Below are 6,250 nucleotides of genomic sequence, written 5' to 3'. Positions count from 1 at the left end.
GTCGGGCCCAATCACATTCATAGTCATGCAATCATATGATTTTTCATCACATAGTATCAAATTGCCAACTTTGCCTATTATGGACCCTACAGCCCATCGGGCCCATTTAGCCCATTCTAGCTTGGTTGGCCAATACACGCCCCAAGTTCATGGAATCACTCATAGGGCCCATGATAACCTATCGATTTCCCCCTTACGAGTGTTCGCACACTCGCAAGACTATTGTAGCCAAACTTCTAGCTTTTCGGCATTTCAGGATTTGCCGGTCTACTGTGTGTGTACAGTGTATCTACACACCTAGTACTAAAACGTGCTGCGATATCCTTAGCCACGAACCTACAAATGATGTCACTCAACGATTAATCACACACTTATCAAATACGATCACCAAAAATCAAAAACCTCACCTTTGCCTTACCTTGAACGACAAGCCTTAACAGCCCTTCCTTGATCACTAATCACGAGTATTTCTTAAATCTGCATCAATCTTAATCATTAAGAACCAAACAAAAAGTGACTCACAATCATCTTAATTCACTCTTAAATCATCCATGACCATTTGGCCAACCTTAACTAATAAAAGAGGAATACTTACCCAAGACCCCAAAATGCCTAAGGAGCAATTCGGCAGAGATTTGAAATCTGAGATTCGATACTAATCCCTAACCAAACCGATTTAGAAAGAGTGAGGGAGAGAAGAAATCGGTACTAGGAAGATCAATTAAAAGAAAGTAAAGCACTTACACAAGATTTGATCTGCCAACATTGGAGAAAAAGTGATGGCACAACAGGATTTTGGCCAAAAAATATTCGGCTTTAGAGAAAGTAACTAGGAGTGAGAAAGAAAAAAGTTTGATGAGAAAGGAAGGGAAGAAATTGGTGCAAACTAAAAAAGAAAGAATAAGGGATTTTGGCTTTTAGATATTTGAAGAGAAAAGTGTTTTCGGTAAAAAGAAAGGAAGAATTTAGCATTAGCCTTGAATTCCCAAAATCGGCACCTATATCTACTATAGCCAAATTTACCTATCCCCAAATTCCCAATTCGGCTCCATTTCTCTACCCCCTCATCTCCTAACTTTTCTCCATGATAACTCCTTAATCCCTTCCTTAAATTTCTCCTCTAATCACTCCCTTCAGAGTTCACATCCAGTGCCACTACTAGCCATTTATTGAGCAGAAATAAATCCTTCTTTTGAGCAAGGAGAGATTTGAAACCCAAACCTCTTTGCCATGCATGTGACGCCACCTCTAAGCCCCACATGTGACACTACTTGCCACTCCAACACAAGGCTCCTTCTGTCCAATTTCTCCTTCATTTATTTAAAAACCAAACTACTTGCCACCAAGGTTCTTTTAATCATTAAACTATAATTTCCTTCACCCCAAAGTTCGAACTCATAACTTAACCAAGGCCTATTATCACATAAATAACACTTGACTAGGAATATTAAGCACACCTTTTATCAAAACCGATAAAAAAGAAAGTTTGGGATTTTTGGGGCGTTACATTCGCTCTTTTTATTTTATTTTATTTTATTTTATTAGCACGGGCACATACATCTTTATGAAAACTTCCTCAAATGTGGATTACCAATACAACTTTAGTTAAGACAGGGGCACAAAATTAGGATAACTTTAAAAGATGGTAATGTGGCTTATAATGTAGGTTCATTGCAATAAACAAGCTTTTAAGCTCAAAATTTCAGTTTCAAGGGTCAAATATCATAGGGTTGGCTTGAAAAGGCTTAAACGATCCAAAGAAATAGTGCCTATATCATTTTAGATTTTTATGTCCCCTAAGATTTCGCCTGAAGAAAGTTACTAAGTCAATTCTAAAGATATAAACCTTCGTGCATGTCTAATCTCAAAAGAAACTAAGTTTTCATGGCAAACATTACTAAGGTTAAGATCATACAAGCATTCCATTCTTCATGATAACATACTTTCACTCAGATAAAATCATCATTCATAATTGCATACAAACTATTTTGTTAAAAAAAATATCTCTAAACATTCATTTATTAAAACATACTTATGAAAGAAATGATTGAAACATACTTAAAAAAAATTAAAGTTTGAGTAACTTTGAGCAATTTATTTGCCTTACCTCCCTTTAAAAAGAAGCAATGTCCTCATTGCAAGAACAAAGTAATGAATGAAAACTGAACACCGGGTAGGGTTGTAAAGAAAGAGAGGTGAGTCATTAAGACTACTTAAATACCAAGTTTTTCCTAATAACCCAATCCTAGACATGTTCATTCCCATTACCACATCACTTAGTCTTTTTCTTTCTAAAGAAGTGTTAAGTTTATTCATGCTTGCTATATTTTATTCTATAGAAATTAAATCCTAATTACGAACGAAACAAATTCCTAAGGGCCTAGAAATAAATAAATAATAAGAAAAAGAGTCCTCCCTTTAATTTTCTTGACTCATTCCCCTTGTCTTTTTCAGCTCCATCTCCGCTTTCATCGTTAGTATCTTCCGTCCATGTCTTAAAGATAGCATCTGAGAACTCAGGAACAAAAGTGTTAGAGATATTCTTAAAAGAATTTTGAATTGAGTCATCTCTAATTTTTGCATAGTTCCAGTAAGTTTGTTGTTGATTTTGTGTGAACTTGCACATATCCATCAAAATTTACAACTCCGATTTCCTTGAAGTACTTGCAGAAGTCGGCATAGGAGTTGCAAATTCAAGTTCAACACTTAGCTTGACTAGTTCTTCTTCTGGCTCAACCCTTGGTTCAGGGTTTTCAGATCCTTCAACTAGTTTAGGACTGTTTGGTTCCTTATCAGATTCTTCCTCTTCAGTGTCTGTAACTGAGTTAGCTTCAGTCTCAGTTTCATCTGTTGACTCCTTGGTATGTGGCTCAGTTGGCTCTTCTTGCTCACCTTGATTCAGCTCATGCACCCTCTCTACTAACCTGTCAAGATCATAAGTTAAAATGCACCATTTACCATATCCCCCCTTCAAATTTTCTTGTGTTTTAACACAGACCCTTAAGCAAAGTGAAGTGATTAATGATGGGAAATAAGCACTTCCTACCTTCTTTTTTGCACAATCATGAATCTCTTTGAGGATAATTTTCCCAACATTAATGGACTTTTCTATCAAGATTGCATATAACAAGAGCATTCATTCCATCAAGATGGTGGAACTATGTGAGATAGGCATAAAACTGTAGCGAACAAAATAAAACCACAGCTTTGCTACTGGTTTTAGGTATTCCCTACGACAAGAATGGCTCCCATACTTTCTTATAATCCATTGGGATCCCGGATTTGTCACAACATCAAGCACTTGTTGAAGAAAACCCTAATTGATATTGTTCATCATAGGGTATTACTCATCTTCTTCAACATCAGGTAAGTTAAACAAATCATTGATGGACTTAGAAGTACTAGGTACTTTTTCTTTCGAACGATGACCTCAGTAGCATCTTGTGTCGTCAAACTTGCATAGAATTCTTTGCCTGATTTTAACAAATTTTTGAGGTGGAATGTGATGCGTCTGGAATAGGCATAGGTGCGATTATAATGTAATATGGGCAACCGGTGGCTTATTTCAGTGAGAAACTGAATAGAGCTACGCTCAACTATCCTACCTATGACAAGGAAATGTACGCGTTGATACATGCATTAGAAACATGGCAGCATTATCATTGGTCTAAATAATTCATTATACATACGGATCATGAGGCTTTGAAGCATTTGAGAGGACAAACCAAGTTAAACAAATGTCATGCAAAATGGGTCGAGTTCTTAGAATCCTTTCCATATGTCATCAAATACAAAAAAGGTAAGGAAAATATCGTTACAGATGCTCTTTCTCGAAGGTATGCTCTTTTAAATTGTTTAGATGTTAAATTACTTGGTTTTGTTTATTAAAAGAATTATATGCTGACGATTCTAATTTTGGAGAGATTTATAAGTTGTGTGTGCAAGGTGCGTATGACAGGTACTATCGGCAAGATGGATTCCTATTTCGGGAAAATAAATTGTGCATACCCTAAGGAGCAACGAGAAATGTGTTGGTTCATGAAGCACATAGTAGAGGTTGAATGGGACATTTCGGCATAACTAAAACTTTAGCCATTCTTCAAGAACATTTCTATTGCCCGAAAATGAAATGAGATGTGGCTAAAGTATGTAGTCGATGTATTGCTTGCAAGAAGGCGAAATAAAAAATTCTACCACATGGGTTTTATAAACCATTACCAATTCTGGAAGTACCATGGATGGATATTTTGATGGATTTTATTTTAGGCCTTCCTAGAACAAAGAATGGAAAAGATTCTATTTTCGTTGTAGTTGATAGATTTTCTAAAATGGCACATTTTATTTCATGTAACAAAACTGACGATGCTCTCAATGTTGCTAACTTGTTTTTTAGGGAGATCATCATTTACATGAAGTTTCAAGGACAATCGTTTCGGATTGAGACACTAAGTTTTTAAGTCATTTTTGAAGGACCTTATGGGGAAAACTTGGAACTAAGTTGCTGTTTTCAACAACTAGTCATCCACAAACCGACGACCAAACAAAGGTCACTAATCGAGTTTTATCAACACTACTTCGAGCAATTATAACAAAGAATTTGAAGACTTGGGAGGAATGTCTACCCCACATTGAGTTTGCATACAATCGATCGGTACATTCAGCTGCTAAGTATTCACCATTTGAGGTAGTGTATGGATTTAATCCCTTAACTCCATTGGATTTGTTACCTTTACTTTCTGATAAGTCGGTGCATGTAGATGGAAAGAAAAAGGCGGATTTTGTTAAACAATTGCATCAACGAGTTAAAGATAATATCGAGTGAAGAACGGAGCAATATGTTCGTCAATTTAACAAGGGTCATAAATGAGTGATATTTGTACCTGGTGATTGGGTTTGGATTCACATGCATAAAGAGAGATTTCCTGTTCAACGACGATCCAAGATTTTGCCATGAGGAGGTGGAACTTTTCAAGTATTGGAAGGAATTAATGATAACGCATATAAATTAGATCTACCTGGTGAGTATGGGGTTAGTGCGACTTTTAATGTTGCTAATTTATCCCTTTTCGATGTAGGTGACGATTTGGGGACAAATCACCTCGAAGAGGGGGAATGATGCGACCATAGCTTGGGAAATTACTATCGAATCCATTGAGCTGCCACGAGGACCTATAACTTGATCACGAGCTAAGAAATTTCAAGAAGCATTAGTAAGCTATGTGGATCGAGCTTGGGGAGAGCATGAAGCCGAATCCAATAGCCATGCATGGAACAGCTCAATTGGTGTCACTTGCAATTTATTGCAAGTTGAACTTGAATTTTAATAAACTCATCTAATTTTAATACATGAGTTGCTGAGATTTATTCAACTCATCTTAGTTTATTTTAATTACTAGATTTTTTGTTGAACTTCATTTAATAAGTGTTGCTCTTAATTATTCTAGTTACTAGGATTCTTTATTGATGCATGGTTTAAGTTTAATTAATTATGCTTCTATTAATTTAACTAGTTGCTGGAATAATTGTTGCATAGGTTTTAGTCTATTTATCTAAGTTAAGTTTTAATGATTGCATGTTCAATAAGTGCTTAAATGTGTTTAATAAGTTCAATTTAATGTGTTTAAATGAAGGTAACTCTTCAGCTCATAACTGTTACAATTCAAGGTTGTTACACATTCAATAAAGTGGCTTTTCAAGTCATTTTTTGTTACAAGCAAGGGGGCTGTTACAAATGAGGTTTTATACATCATTTAAGAAGCTTTAAGGAGCATTATACCATCCTTTTATTTCAACAGCAACCTCTTTATCTACCAGCCGTTTTTGCTACTTCATGAAATTAACTCAAAGCATTCAAAATGCCTTTAAGGAGTTGGTGTCTATTCGGCTACCGAAAGGACACTTCAAGAGTCATTTTTCAAGCATTTACAGTCATTCATTTAGCTGAATTGAAGAGAATTCAAGAGTGGAGTTATTTGATTCAAGAATGTCAAAAGACTTGAACTTTAATTCAGTTTTTAATTAGCACATTAAGATGAATTTTTGTGACTATTCGTCTAGCCTATTCTAGCACTATAAATAGGAGAAATCAACCTTTGTAAAAGGACTTTTTTTTAATGAATTTGATAATATCTTATTACTTTGTGAGTGTTCAACTCCCATTGTTCTCCAAAGACTGAGTTGGCTTATCAAGCAACCCTTGTGGCATCAATTCTATTTAGTTTTTGAACTTATCACTTGTATCCAAGTGTGG

The sequence above is a fragment of the Gossypium hirsutum genome, chromosome A06 (genome assembly GCF_007990345.1).
Source record: "Gossypium hirsutum isolate 1008001.06 chromosome A06, Gossypium_hirsutum_v2.1, whole genome shotgun sequence".
NCBI classification, from domain to species: domain Eukaryota; kingdom Viridiplantae; phylum Streptophyta; class Magnoliopsida; order Malvales; family Malvaceae; genus Gossypium; species Gossypium hirsutum.
Note: the sequence above shows the minus strand (reverse complement) of the source record.